The sequence below is a fragment of the Vicugna pacos genome, chromosome 6 (assembly GCF_048564905.1).
Source record: "Vicugna pacos chromosome 6, VicPac4, whole genome shotgun sequence".
Classification (NCBI taxonomy): Eukaryota; Metazoa; Chordata; class Mammalia; order Artiodactyla; family Camelidae; genus Vicugna; species Vicugna pacos.
This window is the reverse complement of record NC_132992.1, coordinates 92045917-92065715: the sequence shown is the minus strand read 5'-3', so window position 1 is coordinate 92065715 and position 19799 is coordinate 92045917. Positions and strand designations below refer to the sequence as shown.

The following is a 19799-nucleotide window of genomic DNA, read 5'->3' as shown; positions in this document are numbered from 1 at the left end:
TTCGACAGTAATGCCTGTAGCTCCCAAGGTCCAACCACATACTGAGATCTTCCAAGCAGCTCATTGGTGTATTTGCACATGTGCTTTATACACATATATCTCAGTATCATCTGTATATGCATCATCTCTATCCATGTATCTTTATGAACACAAAATTGAGGAAAGCACCTAACATAGAAGTTAGAGACACCCACACTTGGGAGGAAAAAAAAGCTTGGAGACTCTGTAAGAGAAAGAAAATTTCAGAAAACCTATTATTAATATTATCAAGAATATCAAAGAAGCAACTGCATCCATGAAACAAAATGTTATAAAATAATACTTAGGGTATAACAAAAAATCTTGAAAATCAGAGATTGCAGAAGTGAAAGCGGTCAAAAGAGGAAGACAGTGAAACCTCTCAGGAAGAGAACAAGGAAACTAAGAGATGAAAATCAGAGGGAAAATATGTGAGTATTAGAGAAGCATTCAAAGAGATCAACATACAAACAAGGCAAGTTCTAGAAAGAGAAAACACATGGGAGGACACGAACCAAGGAATTGTTCAGGAAACATTTCCACAGCTGAAGGACCCAAGACTTCAGATCAAAAGGGCCTTGCAAAATGAACATAGATCCAAATCCAGACACATACACATAAAATTTAAAGTACAGAAGACAACAAGAAAACACTATAATTTCTAGAAAGGGAGAGGAGGTAGATCACATACAAGGGATGAGGAATCACAAAGTTTTCAGACTTCTCATCAACTATGCTAGAATTTAGAAGACAATTATTTATGCTTCCAAATCTGGGGGTGCAGGGGAGAAAAGATTACAAACTAGAATTCTACACGCAGCCAAACTATCAATGCCAGTGAGGACTAGACATTTTTCCTTCTCATGTGAAAGGTTTCCAAAAATTTACCTTCCATGAATCCTTTCTCAGGAAACGTCTAGAGGATGCACTTTAGCAAAACAAGGGAATAAACAAAAAAGAGGGTAACACAGGATTTACAAAATCAGGGATCCAACCAAGATGAGATGGTTAAGGAAATCCCCAGGGGAAAGAACAAGAAGGAGACTCTAAGATAAGGGCAGGAAGCCCAATGGTCAACCAATCCAGGCAGGAAGGCTCCAGGAAGAGTTTTCCTCAGAAAGATAAAACACATTAAATAAAAACAAGAAACACTAATATGTCTGAACGTATTGAGAGGCTTTGGATAAATCTTTGATAAATTCATTAAAAACTAACACACCAATCAAAGAGAGAAGAAAAAAAGAAACAAACAACAAGACAGTTACTAACTCCAGAGAAAACAGAAGGCTATAAGGAGAAGTAAATAATCATATGCTGTTGTTCAGCCGTCAAGGGTGTTAACACTGTTACAATAATGTAAACACTGAATATTGATCAAACCAAAACTGTGAACTAAATATACTGAAAGGATGAGAGACAGGACTACTCTTGTGTGTGCTGAGGCCAAGGGCACTTGTGAAAGAAAGTCAAATCTTCCTCTTCTGTGGCTGAAAAGGCAAGATAATGCCTAAGCTAAAAAATGTGTTGAGAAGTAGAAAAATAAGAATGTTACTTAGAAAAATGGATATAAGTGTCAAAAGAATCAGTTAAAAGAATTAAAAGCTATTGTTTCTGTGGAGCAGACTATAGGGTTGGAGCAGGGAAGGCTGGAAGACTTGAGGCTCCTACCGAATCTTGTAAAACTATTTGACTTTTAAAATGATGCATATGCATGACTTTGACAAAAATAAAATTAAATGAAAAATGGGAAGAACCCAAACTGGCAACTCAGATACAAAGAACCAGTAAAGGCACAGTGGGGAAGCTCTTATCACGAGTAATAAGAACTGGAAGTGAAAAGAATGAAATAGCATGTGTTGACAAATTGGAAAATGTTGAAAACCCTGATAATTCCCAGAGAAACAATCACCTCTTAAACTAATTCTGAGAATGTAAGTTGGTGCAAAGTCTAAGGGAGGGGAATGTGGCCATGCAACGCTCACATCTTTTGACACGCCCATTCCACTCTTAGAAGGCACTGCAGGAAACAAATCAGAGACAAATGTGAAGATGGAGTGACAAAGTTGCTCACCCCAACTTACACCACCCAACTTTTAAAAATTATCTAAACATCTGGCAAGAGTGGATCATTTAGGTCAGCGATGATATAGTCACCCCCTAGGACATGATGTAACCTTAAAAAAAATCACAGGGCGGGAAATTACTTGACGACAGGACAACGCTCAAGGTGTGGCGTTAGGTGAAAACTTAGGATGAGTGTGATGAACCTAACTGAACATAACATACACACATGCACACACACACACACACGCACACACACACACTCACACTCACGCAATTCATAGGCAAAAACAAAAGACCAGAAGCTGGTTACCAAAATGTTGGCAGGGGTCATCTCTGAGTGGTGAGACCAGGGTTGATTCCTATTCGTCCTTTTGTTCTTTTTTTTTTTTTAGCATTGTACAAACTTCTACTATAAACATGTATTTCTTTTTTTAAGAATTCTTACATTCGATAAATTGTAATTAGTTTAGTATCTTTTATGGGAAAACCTCACATGCTCCCCCTCATTCGTTCCCCGTTACAGAAGGGAGTTAACCAAATGCAATTATCTGCATAATCTGTAAAAGAGACTCCCTGGGGACAGGGGTGTGAAGGTTACTTGCCCCAGCTGGAGCCACCAAAAAGGGCTCTGGTGTCTGGTCGGCTGTCTGGGGCCGAGCCCCTGCGGGCCTCACCTCCCTGCCCTGGGCAACTTCCGAGGGCCTTCACCAGCCAGTCCTACCCTCCACTCAGAGAAGCAGCTGCCAGAAGCGGCCCAGCCTCTGCCTGACGATGCTCCAGCTGGATTCGGGCCCCCGAGGCCTTCACACAGCCCTTCTCTGATCACCTGTTGTCTTTGCATTATCTCCACCAAGCCTGGCCCTGAGTCCCCGGCACAGATGCTTTCAGAGTGTTACCAGAAAAAGCTGGACTCACCTAGCGAAGCAAGTCTCCAGCCACCAGCGGTGTCCCCGGGAAGCCTTCTGCTCAAGCAGCCACACTTCCAAGGGTTCTGGGCGGGACGACCTTCAAGACAAGAGGGCTGAGTCACAAAACCAAATCCAACCGTGTGGGCGCGCGGCGGCCGCGGTGGAGGGCTGGCTGGGGAGTGGGGAGGCCAGCGCCGGGGACGTGCAGCTGGCGCAGAGCCAGCCCCCACCCCCAGGACGCGCGGGGTCCAAAGTGAAATGAACCGCTTCGGAACTGAACACGGGAGTTCCGCCAGGGGCAGGCCCGGGTGGAGGTGACAGGAGGTGCGAGCTGAGCAAGGGCAAGAAACTCAGGCTGCAACAGGCTGGAGGGGAGGAAGGAGAGGGTGGCCTTGGTTCTGGCCTGCCGGGATACTCATCAAAATAAGGAGCACAGCGGGCCTGTGGCTTGGCCTTTCGGATCAGTGCCCTCAGATTTCCGCCCAAGTTGCTGCTATTGTCAGTGTTACCAGAGTCTACTGGACCCAGGGACACACGGAACTGGGCTGATTACAGTCCTTCTTCTGGGACACCAGTCATCACCAGTCCACAATTGCTCTTTTGTTTTATTCCCTTGATTCGACTTTTTCAGGATTTAATGCTCATTCATAAACCCACCAGAGCTCCAACCCAGAGCTAGGACACTAAAGATCGTTTGCAGCCCCCACCACACTCATCAGAGCCTCGGTTTCCTTCCCTGCAAGGGGGGCTGCTAATGCACCCCCCACCACACTCGGGGCTTCGGTGAAGTGGAAGACGCAGCGGCACCCCCTGACTCTGCCAGCCCAGGGGAGGGCGGCTCCCGGGGGGCCGTGCAGAGATGGCCGGGGGTCCACAAAGGGCCTCTCCCTTCCTCGCTTCCCCAACACCTGCCCAGTACTTTCTAGCTCACCAAACTCCTTTTCCCCGTGCCCCACTGAACCCCAGAGAGTGCTGCCATGGGGTGAGCCTCACCCTCCAGCCCACCCCAGCTCTCACAGCCCCCACGCCAGGCACCAGCACAGTCCCTGGAAAGGGGTGTTGAGGAGAAAGAGCCTGCGAGGAGAAGCTGGGAGCTCCGCAAAGTGAGGGACTCGGATCCAAGGGTCCTGGTGGCCCCTGCGCTCCCTTTCCTGAGACTCTGAAAGGAATGCGTCTCCTTTGGTGACCTCCCCACCCTTCAAATGCAGCTCCCCCAAGCCCAGTGAGTGCCCACCAGCTGGATAAACAGCCGAGCCAAGGAATGTGGGCCCACGGCTCACTGGGGTACAAAATATTAGGATATGTGACCTGCAGAGCAGTGGGAGTTTTGAGGGGGAGATGGAGGAGGGACAGTGCAGAGAGGGGTTGGGGGGCGGTGCGTGGGGGCGGTGCGTGGGGGTGGGCAGATGCCCAGACTTGCAGAAAAGCAACAGGGGGACCTCAGGGGCAGAGGGAGCTGGACGAATGGTCTTTGAGAAGTCTGAACTCAGACCAGGAGTCCTCAGAGAACCCCACAGGAGGGTGCGTAAGTAAATGAGGCCAGGAGCCCAGTGGGCCCTGGGGGGCAGTAGAGGCGAGGGGACAGCTGAGGAGAAGGAGACTGCGTCGGGGACACGTGTGCCCAGGCCCACCTTCATCCACTCCGGGCAGCCGCCGGCGGCTCCTGCTGCTCCCGGGGACGGCTGCTGGGGCTGTGGTCCAGAAGCCGCCAGAACAGCGGGACTTTCACTTTATCACGTTGAAAAGACACTGCCGGTAGAAGAACCACCATCCGAGGGGAAAGAAGACAAAGCCAGCCCCTAAACGACGAGCGAGGATCAAGGGCCTGGAAGGACAGAGAAGAGGAGGGTCAGGACCGCAGGGAAACCAGGAGACATGTCTCCTCTCTCCGCGACGGGCAGAATGGGAGGGAGAGATCGGTTTCCTCATCCTGTTCCGTGTCTGTGGATCGGGAGACTGAGGCCAAGCTGGGCGGTCACCGGCTCCAGCTGAGCCTCAGATGGAGGGAGGAAGAAACCATCACCCTCTGGGAGGTCCCTGGGGGAGACCGAGAATCCCCCACGAGCCTGGGCGGCCAGTGGAGGGGAGACGTGGGGACCAGAAGGCAAGCAGGCAGATTCCCGTGCTGGGGAGCTGGCGGCACCTCTGAGGCTCGGGAAGGGCAGGGACAGGAGAAGAAAACATGACCGAGATGGGGCCCCGCCCCACGGTAGCCAGAGCTGCACACACAGGCCACACGCTCACCGTTAGTGCATAGCTCGTGGCACTTCCAGATTTTTGCAGAGTAAATGAATTAAATTTACTTTCACTTTTTTACTTACGAGGTGGGTGGAACTTGGAAGGTCCTGGTGACTTCTCCAAAGGCACAGACTGCCATCCTTCCTGGCAGAGAAAAGAAAAGAGAGGTCAAAAGACAATCAGAGACAACAGAATGGCCTGTCCTCGGGGCGAGTGTCCGCTCACTGAGGACAGCAGGGCCAGCGGGACAGCGGTCATCGGCTCGAACACTGAGCACTGGTCTCCAGGGCTTTCCGCCCCATGCCTGCCCTCCCGCCTCAACCAGCCACCGCTTCTGGGGGCCCGGAGCCCAGCCTCAGCCTTCGCTCTGTGTCAGCAGCCCACTGAGAAGCGCTGGGAAAGCACAGGACACAGAGTCAGGGCTGCCCGCCCCAGGCCTCAGCACCCTTGTCTCCACAATGATGAACTGGTGTCACTCATCTCCAGACGAAACAGGGAGACATACTGTGCACAATATAACATTATTCTTTTTCCTCAACGTCTGGACCCACCGGGCTCTGGTCCCCGGGGAAAGGGGAGCCTTTGACGGCTGTGGTCCCCTGAGCAGGGCTGCATGGTCCCTGGGCCTGCCCTAAGCATCTCTGCCCTCCGGGCCCCAGTCCCTCTCGCACTCACACACTTGTCTCGTTGATCCCCTCTGGCTTTGGGAGGCGTTGAGGCCTCCGCTGAAAGCTGGACAAAAGAACTGAAGAGGGCGACCTAGCTTGCTCAAGTTTCATCAGAGGAGCAGAACCAAACCGCGGAATTCTGTCTCGCAAAGCCTCAGCCTGCTCAGTGACAGCTGAAGGTTTGTTTTCCATCTTCCCTTCCCTTCTTCGGGAGGAGGCCCCAGCGACCCCCACAAACCAGGCTTGGCTCTGGCCAGGGGCCACAGGGTTTCAAATTTTGAAACAGACCTTTTGCAAACCGTTCCGTTTCAAGCCCTGGTCTGATTGCCCACATCCTGTCAAACTTCCTGGGGGAGTGAGATTTATTTAAGAAAGGAACAAAATCCTCATGTACATGCCATTGAGGAAAAACACGCTCCATCCTGGACAATTTCAAGGATTAAGGTTACATATCTCTTAATGAGTCGCAGGCGGAAGGCAACGCAGAGTTGGCTGGAGTGGGTGGACCAGCCTCCGTAATGAGGAGGTGCCAGTCCTCGGCGCCAAGGACCCCAGTTCCCTGCCAGGGATGTAATCTGTCCCCCGGTATGGCCTGACAATCACTCTTTTGTGCATTCATCCAATTTTTCATTCAACCAGCATTCTGAGGAATCAGCCACTGCACACAGGGTTTATACTGGACAGTGAGGGGGTCTGAGGCACCCAAAATGGAGCACCCCCAGTCAGGGAGCTCCAGGTCTGGCTGGGAAGGCAGACGTCTGAACAGATCATGGCCAAGCAACAGGGCAGGTTTGTGAACAGAGGTCGAGCTCAAGGCCATGTCACAGTTCTGAGTGTGAGGTGACTCGTGCCACCTGGGGGGGGGCAGGACAAACTCCCCAGTGACTGAGCACCATGAGAAGATGGTCAGAGGATGAGCTGGTGCAAATGCCCAGAGACACAGGCGCACGCAGACTCGGGGTGGGGGGGTCTGCTGGGTGGCGCACGGAGCCACGGAGCAGATGATAGGAGGTGTGGCTGGAGGCCAAGTCACGAAGGTCCTTGAACGAGAAGCCAAGGAGCTTGACTTCACCCTGGGACTCTGAGGACTCACGAGCGAGCTCCAAGGGGCCAGGGACACTTCCTCGTGCATTCTAGAGGTGAGCAAATTGGAAGAGGGGCAAGAAGACCCGTTTGGAGGCTCATGGCAGCCCAGGAAGCCTGGACAAACCTGGTAGTGATGGAGACGAGAAGGTAGGCTCCTGGGCTCCCTGGAGGGGTGCTGAAGGGCAGGCCTGGCAGCAGAGGCGGAGGGAGGAAGGCGTCAGGGATGGTGACCAAAGGCACGCACGCACAGGTGCCGGGCTCCTGTGGACCACGAGAGTGACGTTAGCGACAGACGGTCTCTCGGGAAGCCATCTTGACAAACTCAGGAGGAAGTGTGGTGGAGGGAGAGACAAGGTCAGCGCATCCGCCCTTCCACTCACTACTGCCATCTGGCAACGCATCGAGGAGAAATACTTTAAAGTGGACAGGGGAGATCAAACCCCGACTCTCCACAGAGCCTTCCATAATAAGCATGATGCTTGAGTGAACGCAGTGGGCGGCTGGCTGGTCCCACCTGCCCAAGAAGTGGCCAGGCAGCAGCTGCACTAACTCCCACATCCACTTGTCTCTGTTTTCTCCAAGGATGTTCAAAGAACCCACTGATCTGACTGACCCCAGGGAGCCAAAGCCATCGACCAGCTCCCACCGAGGCTATGGCCTTGTCCTTCGTTCAGTATCCCCCGCCCCTCCGCCGCCAAAACATGGGAGAGAAGCAGGGGGAGTTTCTTATGAGGGTCAAGAGCAGCCCCATTGGCAGGTTAACAAGTTCCCGGGCACCTGTGTAGTTAAGCGATTTTGCCACACGTCTTTGTTTAAAATCTAGCTCCCACCCCAGACTTGAAGCTCCACCGGGGCAGAGACGGGACACATCTTATTTCTTGCTATTTATCACCCAGCCGCTGGCATCATAGAAGGGGCTTGATTTTTTTTTAGTAAATGAAAGAATGGATGATTAATTCACCCGGTCTCTCCGATGCCTAGGCCTTCTGGAGGGCTATCAGGACACAAAAATAAAAGGCCCCGCACTCAAGAAGCCCGTACCCCTTCGGGGGAAACTGGTAGCTAGTAATTAATGATGTGGTAGGGATCCTGTCAGTGGTCTGAACGAAGGATGGACACATAAGAAAGATCTAATCTGGACAAGGGATGTGGAAGCCGAAGGAGAGGGCAGGGGCTTACAGGGGGGTGACAGGCAGGCCACACCTGTGCATAGCTTTGCACAAAGCTTAGCAGCTGCGGCAAACGCCGGGTGAGAGTCAGCCGTTGGCTGCTACAAGGCTAGGACACCTCATTTGCCCAGGGTTCTGGGGACACGTGAGACCTTGGTTCCTCTGTCTACACATACTTGCCAATCAAATCTTGGATTCCAGCCAAAAGCCACCCATGCTGAGCCTGCGGCCTGTCCTCAGCATTTAGAGGTCCACTTGCTCCCAGCGCAGCCCAAACCCCTCTCAGGAGAGACTGGAGTTCGCCAAGATGGGAGAGAGTCAAGCCAGGAGACTAACAAAGACCAGAGTCTCAGCTGTCCACAGTTCAGAAGGGGGGAGTTCTACCTGATTCAGCACAAAGTAGAAAGACTGATGGTTTGAGCTGACACCAAGCCCTTGTGAAAGAGATGACTATCTTCCAAGCTAGATGACCAAGTACTGTCACCAATTTCAACAGAAAGATGCAAGACCCGGAGTGGGAGACGGAATCCAAGGTCAGGAGCCGGCCAGGACAGGAGGGGGAGGGGAGTGGTCGTGTCAGGCGTATAGCAGACGCTGGTCAAATTAATTGCTCAAGGGAGGGAGAGATGGCAGAGAGGAAGGACAGAGGGAGGGAAGCAAGGAGGGACGATGGGTCTTGGGCAAATGCCCCCAGTGGTGCAGAACTGTTGCCAACTCACATTTCAGGCTGTCTGTCCCCGGAAGAAGGGCATGTTATGCTGCCTTAGAGGTGCGTGGGCTGGGCTGGCCTGTCCCATCCAAACTGGCATTCTTCCGGAACTCAGCTGAACTCTCCATTCTTCTGGAATGGGGGGATTTGGATATCCATTTGGGAGCCTTTAAATAAATGAAGTTGAAACCATTCATTTCAGTTCCACCAGGTAATGTTTGAGGCATCTACTCCCTTCCAGGCACCACACTACGCACGTGGCAGGCATTAGGTCACAGAAGGGCCTTGTAATAGTTCTCATCAGACAAGGTGCATCCTCGCACCGATTCAGCCAGGCAGGTACCAGCTACCCTCCTCTAAGAGGTGACGCTGAGGCTGGAAGCCCAGAGGTGTGTCCAGCCTAACCCAAAGTCCCACAGTTGGAATCGGGAGGAACTTGGTTTGCTTGGAAAGGCAATGCGTGGGCCCACTCACTGGAGGCATAAAAACAAGCCTGGGTTATTTTCGATCTCTTGTCTTGGCAGAGGCAAGGGCAGCTTTCGGGAAGACCCAGGGCTTCCATTCCACCATTTCAAGCCAACATTGCCCAAGGGTGGGCCAGTGTCCAGGGCAGTCAGAACTGCCAGTATTCTGTCTCACTGTCTGGCACTGGACACAGGAAGCTGGACTTAGGGGAGAACCCAGACTTGCATGGGAGGATGCCGCAGGCCATCTGACACAACTCCCCGCAGAACAGCCCCCAGACCATTCTGAGAAGGGCTATCCTGGCTCCACAAAAGCACATGTATTTTTAGCTATTGGTTCATTCATTCAGCAATAAATTACTGGGTGCCTCCTAGGCTCAGGCTGGGATACAGAGAAGAATTTGACCCAGTTCCTGGCTCTCGGGGCAGATCAGTTTAATGATGACATGTAAACAAGTGCCCAGGACAGAGTAGGGTGGGTGTTCTGTGAGGAGTTTATAATGGGCTGTGGGGCTGGGGTGTGGCTAACTCACTGTGGTGTGGTCAGGGAAGGAAGCCAGTGTGACCTCACCCACTCATTATCTCACACATGGAGCATTGACCTCACACATTTACTGACTCATTCACTTATTCACTCATTCATTCACAAAGCACTTCATTTACTCTTGGATGGCATACCCATTCACTGACTCATCTACTCACTCAATAATTATTCTTTTATTCAACAACTCTAATGTATTCATTCCTCCAGCCATTTGCCTATTCACCCCCTCATTAATTTCTCTCATGCATTGACTTATTTATTTACTCATTAGTTAAATTATTCAACTTTGTCCTCTTTTCATTGATTTATTTATGCACTCACTCATTTTCTGACTGGTTAATCAATTAATTCATTTGGTCCCTCATTGACCATCACTGATGGATTCATACGCTGACACACTGGCTCATTCCTTCCCTCATTACTAATTAACTCCCATGAAGCCATTCACTCATGAACTCATTCAGGAGTCTACTCATGAACTCACTCATCCAGTTGCGCACTCGTCTTTCACTTATTGGCGCGTTGACCTCCGAGTCTTTCAATCATTCACTCGGCAACTTATTCGCCACTCACCATCCACCTCTTGACATTTCCACTTACACGTGGACTCATCCACTCATTCATCTGCCATACATTCATGCACTTATGTATTTAGTGACTCAACACATTATCGATTTGTTCACTCATTCGCATACTCCTTCACACTTCCTCACTTTTTTGCATTTATTTACTGAAAGACTGATTCCTTCACTAACTCACTGCTTCATTCTTTCAATCTTTATTTCATTCATCCGTTATTCAATGACTCATTCGACAAACGTGTGTCACACGCGCTCCATGCGCTGGCCACAGTGGGCAGAGCAGTGCAGAGGAGGAGCATTATTCCTAACCTCCTGGACCTCACAGCCTAGGGACGGGTCATTGGCTCAGGCATCAGCTCTTGTATAAAGCATCTGGTGCTGAAGACTGAGCTGAGGGCCTGCCTCTTGTGCTTCTGAAAGCACTTCTACTTGCCCTAGTCTATTGAATTATTACATTTATAAGTAGGTCTCTTCCTAATCCCAAAGAGCTTCCTGGTGGCTGGGACAAGAGGAGATTTAGATAGGAACGCCATGGCCAACACAGAGCCTGGCATGGCTCGGGATCAATACTTGTTGAGCTGAAATTAATACCTTGAAACCAGTTATCAATTAAGCACTCTCTCGGATACCAAATGCCAGGAAAGTTTTAAATATGGGCGATCGGGGCTTCCTGCCATCCCCTCCAAACAGATCAGGTCACTAGTATCTGTGCCTGCAACAGGGGAAAGAAATAACCCAGGTAAGCAGCAAGCAAAAATACCCAAATTATCTCAGCACAACATGCAGAGCACTAATACATACTCATACTATTAAAACAAATATTTTCTTTATTTCATAAATGTCAGTGGTACAGAATTGTAATAATTATAACCATTGTTTCAAAACACATTTTCATCACTGGTCCATGATTTGATCTCTTCTGATTTAATTTCCCACAGATTGGTTTATTAAACTACAATACTTATAATAATAATTAACACCCATGAACCCACCAAAATAAAAGAACAAAAACGATGAATATTCTCACATCTATGTCTGTCTTCATTATACACAGAAGTAACAGATTAATAAATCTTTTTTGGTTAAATGGATCTCAGACAGGCAAAATTGGGGTGATCACAGTTCTCATTTCATAAAATTTTATCGCTGGAATTCTCTTGATCATTTTAATCTTCTTTATAAACTGATTTTTCCTGAGTTATTAATTTAGTCAGGTACTCATTTTCAAAAAGAAAGTCAATAGCAAAGAATCAACTTCCAAACAAGAGGGAAAACTTTAATTATTAAGCCTCTCTACATATTTCTTAAACAGAATGGTAAAAATAGGTAACCTGACTAAATTCTTGTTTAATTTTTTTTAATGGAAATCTATCTTTTCTCAGTTTTGCAAAATGAATTTACCACAATCCCTATCAAATTCTTACCATTGGTCCTTGCATAATCTTCTTTAATTTATTATTGCATTTAGCCATCTGTTCTTTTTAAATAATATAGTCATCATCCATAAACAAAAGGACCAAACCAAGAATAAAAACTTACCCTGATCTGTACTCTCCTCGACCATATAGTTAACAGTCAAGACCTTCATCATTAATGATTGAACCAACCAAGGTACGGCATTCCAGGGTACCAAACAGATGTAAAAAAGAATAAAATACACTCATCACTGGTTCATATCTTGCACTCATTCATTTAGTTAAACATTTAGTTAATCCTAATTTTTTTTTCTTCATGAATCAAGCATCTAGTAACTCCTTTCAGCTAAGAGCAGACATTGACTGTTAAATACCTCTCTCTAGCTACTACTTACACAAAGTGGGAACAATTTTATGTACGTGTTTTCTTAATGGACCAAGGTATTTCAGAATTGAAGTAATTCCTCATTCTAGAACACATCCTCAAAACCGGTCCGTGTTTGGGCCTCTCTTTCTTTTCTTTTGGATGTTTGTTTGTTTGTTCACTAATAATGTAAAATCAATATCCATGAACCTGTCAATCCTCAAACTTTCCTGAGATCATTCCCCAAAAAGTCATGCACTAATTCTCCTTTTGCCATGGACCTCAGTGGTTCAAAAAATGATTGATCATAATTTTTATTCAGATGCATTCCATTTACATCATTGGTCCAGGTGTGGCCCTTCTGCATTTAATTTGAACACTGTTTAGATGTTGCAATTAACAACCATGAACCCACCATCCTACTCAACAGCCGGAATACTGACTCCCTAAATGAGTAACAGCTTAGGAGTTATTTAAGAGAGAGATGTGTAAATAATCAATGGGAAAAACATAAAATGGGACATTTAAGTTTGGAAATGAATAGAGGAAGTTAGGTGTCTTTTTCTTCGTGTACCTCATGTGTGCTAAACTGCATTACTCATCAACTTGGTTCATAACACATGCTTATCATAGGTCAATGCACGGCATTTAAATTTTTAATTACATTTATTATTTTTATAATGATATAATGGAAGCCCATGAGTGAACCACCCGAACCAAGAACATTATTACTCACATGGCAGGATTCGTTCCTTCCCCATAGAGATAAGACCAAGATCTTCACGACTGGAGAACAATTTCAGTAACTACCATGCAACCATCCTGTGGGATGCAGAGATGCTGGCAAATGAAAAGGCCAGGTCTGGGTTTTAATTTAGTGAACATGAGGTAACCATGACAAAAATTAGTTATAAACAATGATTCATGCCAGATTCTTTTTTTATGTCACATCCTTATCTCTGGCTCCATTACTAAAATGGAACCAGAGATAAGAATGAATTTTATTCATTTAAATAATATAATAAGCACCCTTAAATGAACTATCCAACATAGGAAGAACTGTGAGTCTTGCAGACAAGAGGCTATGAGTCCCTGACCCCCAGAACTAAGAGGTTAGAACTTCTTTTTTTCAAAGGATGTGTGTTGTGCTGAATCAGATTCACCTTGAACCTCAATTTATGACACACTCTCATCATTGGTCCTTATGTGGCCTGCTTTGATTATACCCCATACTTTTTTATTTTTCAATTGTTCGACCTGCAAAAATCAGAAGTCACTATCAGACAGACAAGCTGTCCGCATGGTGCTCTGAGTGAAAACAGATCTGCTTGCTGTGTGATGGACTAAAATCCCACTACCTAGGGTTACAAGTAGTGAGACGAACAGCCATCAAAAACAGTCCATACCTCCTAATCAGACACTGAGCACCCTAAACAGACCACCCAGCCAGGACAGAACTTGCCCGTTACTCACATTGAGCCACACAGGTCTCGACCATCACAGAACGATTACGCTCACATCCGTTCTGTGAAGTAAAAAGCAGATAGCAAAAACAAATAAATAAAAATGTTTAAATGGAGGGGGAAATGAATATGCATTCTTTTATAAGTTCAAAAATTGTAAATAACATATGAGAGAGCTATCTTTTGGGGAAAAAAGGGAGCTGTACAAAATTCTCTTCATGGATTCATGTTTTCCCCCTTGATTTGCTTGCTATTTAGTTAATTAATTAACTCATGTAATTATTTACTTCCGTTCCTCTTAATAAAACAAACAAACTAGAACTCACCGGTGGTCTAGAGACAGAACACTGACTATGACTATTCTGTGTCTAAATGACCCCAAAGAGGTAACATCTCTGGTTTGCTTACTTATTAATGAACCTCACTGTTCCGGTATGATATTAAATAAAAAACACGTGATTTTACCCTGACTGGTCATCCCTAATCCTCGGTGGGGAGTGCATTCTAATCCTCGGTCTTTTAAAATATCGTGTACAGATGTAGCCATTTATCCATTTTTTGTAATACGGTGGACACCCATGAGTGAACTGTCCACCTAGGGAAGAGAACTGTGTGCACCACTGACGTAAGCCTGCAGGCTTCTTGCCCAGAGACTCCCCAGCCACCACCTTCAGCAACGAGGAGTCAGTCTGGGGAGTAGAAGGCAAGTGGTAAAAAGAATGAAACATCCTAGATTTCAGCTCTGCTCTAATACTTCAACAGGTGCAGGGGGAGCAGGTTTTGACTAATCTTAAACTTGGGACCATGCCACTTGCTACGCCTGGCAAAAACACCCCTCTTTATGTAATTAATTCAATGATCAGTTTTACACAGAACAATGGACACCTCTGAATCCTCCACCTGAATCAAGAACCAGAGCTGTCTTTGAGGCACATCCGTCTCAATGCTCCCCCCAGACATACACCCGCCTACATCTTTGAGCCTAACTTGTGCAGAATTAGAGTCATCTAAATGCTTGTTCCAAGGCAATTTCATACCAACAAACAATGCTTAACTCTACTTTATTTATTAATTAATTCATAAATTAATTGGGAACATTATTCATTTCTTTAGAAAAAATGGAAAAATGTTTAAAGCCTCAGAAACCCAGAAGAGAAATGCTACTGTGTGTATCTATGTTCTCCCGAACTTGCAGGAGCCTCAACTTTTGTCTTAAGAGGGACATCATCTGAGTGGAACTGGTTAAATCATAATTATTTCAAGACACACTCATTACTGGCCCATGTTTTGTCCCTTTGAGCTACCGATTGCTATTAACTTATTCATTTATTCACTGTAATGATAAAATTGCACACACTCAATGCAATAGCACGGAATAATAGTTACGCATGCGCAGTCGGCTGCTCATTACCAAAGTGATAACAGACTAAGGAACTCGGTAATGGAATTCAGTGAACACAATAGCTCTCGGTGCATGACAAATTTTTATCACTGGCCTTCTTTAATTTAAATAGTGCTTAATCTTTTATTTAATTTTGTAAACATTTTTCCTAATTAGTCATAGAACAGAAACAACCTGCACACCAAAGACAGCCCAGAATGTGAACGCTGGCAGTTCAGACACCTGTCTACATGTGCTGCATTCTGAGAGATAAGCAAAACATGAATCCCAGCTCCTCAAAAGTGATTAGCACTGACACCTGTTTCATTGCGTAAGCTATAGTTGCTCCAGGCATGGCCATCTCTTATTCACTTATTCCTGTTTCTTAAACTTTCATGCATTAATTTGCTTAGAACAATATAATCATTATCCTTGACCCACAAAAGCACAAAAACAGGATAACTGAATGTTCGTAACAACTGTCTAGACGATCTTTCCCAACAGAGCAATAGACCAGCTTTCCTTTGTCCACACACCTACTATTCATAATCCTTGACTCCACCAGCCATCATCAAAGGTCCAAGCACGTGAATCTTTTTCTTCATCCATACTTTCCCCACTGATGTATTTATCATTTTACTACTTACTAATACAGAAATACACATGAATCAGAAAAAACCGAGAACCAGAGCCTCGATACACCTGATGGCTATCTATAAAATCTTTTCCCAGACACTAGATGCTTCTCGATTTGACCTCACTGTTTCACACACACAGGCTTCAACATAACATTTTCATCAGTCCCATGTTTGTTATTGGACTGTGGTTACCCTTCTTCGATTACATTTCTCACTTCTTAATAGTGCACTGTCCAGCCTTAGACCACCCAAACCAAGACAAGAACTCTGGCTATTACTCACACTGTCTCCACGCTCCTAAGACACCACTGAACTTGATGCCATGGCAGAGTGCAAACATGAGAGCAGGACTGACCGTTCTGAGGGGTACAAAGAAAAAAAAAGCCAAAATAAAATTTGAGATCTCCTACGCATTGGTCATTTGCAGCCCACCTTTCGTTCACTCGGTTAACATTTATTACTTTATGGTACTCTTTCCTGCTGGACCTCAGAGTTGCAGACACGTATTCATCGTACACGACTCACACACCACCAGCAGTCATCACTGATCCAACAGTGCCTCTCTTTTTCTTCACTCATTTCGATTTTTTATTGATCAAATCACTAATTCACTAGTAATAATTTTTAATCATTATGATTCACAAAAACCCAAGAAGAGTTTTTATGTACCTGTTCTGCACATAGGATAATTCTCATAATATACTTCTTCCATTAATTATCCTGTTTTACATCTATTCAATAATATAATGTATCACATCTCCTATTGATTGCTAGTCTACAGTTGGCCATCTTTGATTATTTTTTACACTTTTAAATAATATTTTAAATACTCTTAAACAAACCACCCACCAAGATAAGAACTTGGACTATTACGCACATTGGACTTCACACCCCTAACACATAGACGCAACCAGAGAGCTCCTGAGCAGGGAGGAATGCTGAATCAGCCCAAGTGCTTCCATTCTGAAGAGTACAAAGGAGAACAAGAAACCAAAAGCTAAAAAATCAGCCATTGATCCTTGATTTCTGCATTTCAGTTACTCGTGGAGGTATTAATTTTTCCTAAATATATTTTTTCCCTTAACAAAATGAATCACCTCAAGTCTGGAACTTATCCAGTACAGAAAAAATGGATTCTTACTAATGTCTATACGATTCTAAACCAAAGCAGTAACATTCTTGAATCATTTATTTCTTAATGAACATCAATGCTTTCAGTTTTTATTAGTAATACTTTTTGCCTCACGGCATATGTTCATGTTGCAAATTGCTTCACCCTCTTCTTCCTTATCTATTTAGTTATATTTAATGGTTCTCTCATTGATTCACTAATAATAGTAAATCTTTTAATCTATGAATCTAAAATAAGAACATGATATTTGTACGTTGCTGACATCTGTCTGTAGGATCGTTTCAAACAGAGAGAGCAGACTAGGTCTTGGGTTGAACTTCAGAGTCCCACACACACAGTAGTACTCATCATCAGTGACTCATATGCCACCAGTCAGGACTACTGGTCCATTATTAGACCCTCATTTGTTTTACATTTATATTGACTAAATCATTAATTCATAGATATTGACAAAAGTCACATTATTGAGGAAAATACAAGAACAAGATCCTTAAATATTCCTGAAGTCTGTCTATAGAATCTTTTTCCATATACACTGTATTTTCTTCTCTAAGAGACTTCAATGTTGATTAATCAATAGGATGTTTCCTATTATATCCATTATTGGGCCATGGATAATTTTTGATTATGTTTAGTACTTTTTAATAATGCCACGAATACTATTAAACAAAGGACTGAAATCAAGATACTATCTTTGTCTACCATTACACACCTTATTCTCTTTCCTGACACAAAGGCAACATAACCTTGATCATGACAGGAGCTAAGATCAGCTCAGTGCATCCATTCTGAAGAGCACCACCAGGCATAATGATAAAAAAAAGTTTAGACATTCTCTTCTCTCCATTTATTCACAATTTCCATCCTCCACGTACATAGTCATTTAAGTGTTTATTACTTTATGGTAATTTTTCTTTTTCTTCTGATACAGTAGACATCAAACTTGCAACTGATTCAGGACAATAACTGACTATGACCTACCACTGTCAATATCATCCTTAGTTCAAGACATAATATGTTTGGTCCCTCTATTATGTATTCCAGTATACATTAATACTCATTTTCCTGACTACATATTTTATTAATGAACAATGCTTCACCCTCTTCATCTTTATTCATTTACACACTTGCTAATTTAGTCTGCCACTGATTGTCTTATATTATTAAAATTCATGAGCAAAAAGACCAAGAAAAAGATCACTGTGAAATTCCAAAATCTATCTATAGTCACTTAAAATATGACAGATGGACTGGAGTCCTCTTGTGTTAGACTCAGTCCTAGACACACAGAATTCAGCATATATGACTGCGTGCCATCAGTCGTCATCATTAGACTATAATTGGCTGTCTTTCTCTTCATTCTCATCTATATTTGTTTATTAATTCATTAATAAGGAAATACATGTAAGTTACAAAGAACAAAAATGAGATTCTGAAGATCCTGTAACTTCTGCCTGTAGAATCATTCATTTCAATCATCTCTTTCATTTAACTGAACTCAGTGTTCCATGCATGAATTAATCAATGTAATGCTTCATATCAGCCCAATATTAAACATCAGTATGGTCAGTCTTCTTTGACAATATTCAATACTTTTTAATAATACAGTGAATAGTTGTTTTTAAAAAACCTCTCAAACCAAGTCAAGTACTTTGACTATTACTCACATTGTTCTCCATACTCTTAATACAAAGATGCAACCATACAGCTTTTGACCTTCAAAGAATCCTTACACAAGCTCTTGTGTGTCCATTCTGAGGAGTAAAGAGGAGAGCCAATAATGAAAAAAAAAAAAAGGGACACGTTCTATCCATTGATCCATAGATTATATCATCCATTTATAGAGTCGTTCTGGTATTTATCAATATAGGTTAATATATTTTTCTTAATAAATCAAATTGTCAAACTTGAAACTGACTCAGCAATAGCTGACTATTCCTTACAGGCGCTATAACAGCCCTTCATCAAAGACAAAACACGCCGGGAAAAATGTGCATGATACACTTATCGTCCATTCCAAGTAATATAACATTATTTTTCCATGTACATTCCTGACATCAGTTTAAGGAGTCGATTCAGACAGAGACAACGAACTAGATTTCTTTCATGGTGGACGTCAGAGTTCCAGACGTGTCTTCATCACATGTGACTCATACACCCTCACTGCTCATCATTCATCCAATACTGCCCTTCTTTTTCTCATTCATTTCTATAGGTTTGCTGATTAAATAATTGCTCCACCAATAATAATTTTTAAATGTTATGATTCACAAAAACTCAGGAATACTTCTTATGTCCCTAATCTATACATAGAATCATTCTCACAACACTGTATCTCTCATTAATTATCTTCAGTTTTTCTTATATACATTAATCAATATAATGGTAACAATATCCCATATTTATCACTGAGGTAGAGTTGCACTCTTAAGACATATTTTCCACTTTTACATGAATAACTTAAAAAAAACAACAACTTTCTTGAAACCAAGAAAGTAATTTCACCATTACTCACATTAATCTCTGTTTTCCTATTATATACAGGCAACCACAGGCCTCTCGACCACTGAAGATGCTAAAATCAACACCAGTGCATCTGTTCGGAGAACAGCACAGAGCAGATGGCAAAAAAATTGATACCTAATCACCATTGATCCTTGCTTTCCATATTTTATTAACTCAGTATTTAGGTTATGTATTGCTTTCCCTAAATATGTATATTTTAAATCTTAACAAAAGGAAAAACTCAATCTTGAGATTGAACCAGAAAAATAAAAACATTTCCTTATTAGTGTCTTTATGGTCCTCAGCCACAGAGGCAGACTCTTCACCCGCTCATTTCTTACTAGGCATTAATGTTTTCACCTTTATTCGTAACACCTTTGACAGTGCTTCTCCTTATTCTTTTTACATCTTCATTTATATTGTCTAATGATTCTATCATGATTCTATTAATA

General features: G+C 44.2%; 1 long non-coding RNA gene, 5 other non-coding genes and 1 pseudogene across 6 annotated transcripts; 1 reads left to right on the top strand and 6 right to left on the bottom strand.

Moving 5' to 3' along the window:
- Positions 1-7584: 7584 nt before the first annotated feature.
- Positions 7585-9056, top strand: LOC140697203 (uncharacterized). Its single transcript, XR_012074056.1, has 2 exons — positions 7585-8684; positions 8878-9056. It is a non-coding gene; the product is annotated as an uncharacterized lncRNA (long non-coding RNA).
- Positions 9057-12503: 3447 nt separating this feature from the next.
- LOC116281092 (small nucleolar RNA SNORD113/SNORD114 family) lies at positions 12504-12577 on the bottom strand. The gene has a single exon (XR_004190549.1). It is a non-coding gene; the product is annotated as a small nucleolar RNA SNORD113/SNORD114 family (small nucleolar RNA).
- An 897-nt stretch (positions 12578-13474) lies between these two features.
- On the bottom strand, positions 13475-13620 carry LOC116281108 (small nucleolar RNA SNORA79). The gene has a single exon (XR_004190564.1). It is a non-coding gene; the product is annotated as a small nucleolar RNA SNORA79 (small nucleolar RNA).
- A 2570-nt stretch (positions 13621-16190) lies between these two features.
- LOC116281145 (small nucleolar RNA SNORD113/SNORD114 family) lies at positions 16191-16262 on the bottom strand. Its single transcript, XR_004190593.1, has one exon. It is a non-coding gene; the product is annotated as a small nucleolar RNA SNORD113/SNORD114 family (small nucleolar RNA).
- An 891-nt stretch (positions 16263-17153) lies between these two features.
- Positions 17154-17231, bottom strand: LOC116281071 (small nucleolar RNA SNORD113/SNORD114 family; annotated as a pseudogene).
- Positions 17232-18108: 877 nt separating this feature from the next.
- Positions 18109-18179, bottom strand: LOC116281095 (small nucleolar RNA SNORD113/SNORD114 family). Its single transcript, XR_004190552.1, has one exon. It is a non-coding gene; the product is annotated as a small nucleolar RNA SNORD113/SNORD114 family (small nucleolar RNA).
- A 772-nt stretch (positions 18180-18951) lies between these two features.
- Positions 18952-19023, bottom strand: LOC116281054 (small nucleolar RNA SNORD113/SNORD114 family). The gene has a single exon (XR_004190522.1). It is a non-coding gene; the product is annotated as a small nucleolar RNA SNORD113/SNORD114 family (small nucleolar RNA).
- Positions 19024-19799: the final 776 nt, after the last annotated feature.